Raw genomic sequence first — 1,460 nt, 5'->3', positions numbered from 1 at the left:
ATTTCTTTGTGAGCATTTTTTGCAGCACTCCTGGCTTAATACCTCTGTGTTTCACAAATGTAATTTTGCAAGACTCAGGTGAAGTGGGGAGAAGAGAAGCAAAGAGGAAAGCAAAAAAAAAAAAAAATAATAATAATCCCCATTCCACTAATGTGTGAGGGCTCCTAATTTCAGCATCAGTGTGCATGTGCTGGCAGTAGGACTCTGAGCAACTGCAGTGTAGATGGGTGAGTGGGGGCTGTGCAGCCCCTGCCCTTGGCATCAGATGGGGCGCCCACCTCTCTGCGAGGCAGAAATGGAAGATTTCCAACTCCCTTTACCTGCCCTCTCCCCACTGGTAAAACTGCTGCAGCTGGCATGTTTTAGCCACTTCCAGATCTTCACAAAGGCTCAAGAAGGAAGGAGATGACAACCATAAGTGATTCTGTAATTTATGGTTCTTCTTGCAGCACATTCTAGTAAAGTCAACAGTATTTTTCAGTTGTGTGATGGGAACAAGTGGATTAGGCTGTTCAAAAGGATTCCCCAAAAGATCCAAGCTCTCAAGAGAGAGTTTCCTAAAATCTCTGGACAAAATCAGTTGTTTCGAGCTGTTGACATGAAGCCTAGGTGACCTAACTGGCCCATCTTGAATGGCAACCTAATCTACACATTGTCATTGAGCTTCAAATTAACAAGTTCTCACAGTTGGTAAAACTGAATTGGAAGTACTTTAATTTTGTTTTGGCTGAAGTCCAAGAATTGAAGAGCTGTTTGAAGGGTGGAGTTACACAAAGCAACACTGATTGACTCCAGGTGATTGTTGTGCAAATTAAGCTCCTGAAGGCAGATCAGATCACCAATAGTAGCTGGCAGTTGCTTAATATAATTATTATTTAGGTCTAGTATTCAGAGTTCCTTCAGTTCAAGCAAGTTTGCAATATGAGGCTTGGAGACATTCAAGGGAACAAGGAAAGTTTTTGTTGAGAGGATGTAATGGTCATCGTTGTTTTGGATTAGAGGGTGATGCTATGGTGGGTGTCTGCTTTGGACCAGCTGATCAGGAGAAGAAGTAGATGAGAGGCCTTTCTCAGACAACTGGAAGGAGGCCCTGGGCCTCATGGGGAAGTTTACCCACCCCAGGGTCTGCTGGAGGAGCAACACAGCAGGGCACAAGCAATCCAGGAGGTTTCTGGAGTGCACTGATGGTAACTTCCTAATAAGGATGATTGAGGAACCGATGAAGCAAGGTGCTCTGCTGGACCTCATACTTACAAACAAGGAAGAACTGGTTGGAGATGTGAAAGTTGGGGGCAGCCTTGGCTGCAGTCACCATGGGATGGTGGAGCTCAGGATCCTGCGAGGAGGAGGAGGGGGAAAAAAGCAAAAAGCAGGATCCCAACCCTGGACTTCAGGAGAGCAGATTTTAGCCTGTTCAGGGACCTGCTTGGAAGAATTCCATGGGATAAGGTCCTAGAGGG

The 1,460-nt window shown here is 45.5% G+C and overlaps 1 pseudogene; it reads right to left on the bottom strand.

Moving 5' to 3' along the window:
• Nucleotides 1-316: 316 nt before the first annotated feature.
• Nucleotides 317-967, bottom strand: LOC112970176 (annotated as a pseudogene).
• Between the last annotated feature and the right edge of the window lie 493 nt (nucleotides 968-1,460).

This window comes from Apteryx rowi, unplaced genomic scaffold (genome assembly GCF_003343035.1).
Source record: "Apteryx rowi isolate R43461 unplaced genomic scaffold, aptRow1 scaffold_385, whole genome shotgun sequence".
Taxonomy (NCBI): Eukaryota; Metazoa; Chordata; class Aves; order Apterygiformes; family Apterygidae; genus Apteryx; species Apteryx rowi.
The sequence above is the reverse complement of the archived record's forward strand: the minus strand, read 5'-3'. Positions and strand labels throughout refer to the sequence as shown.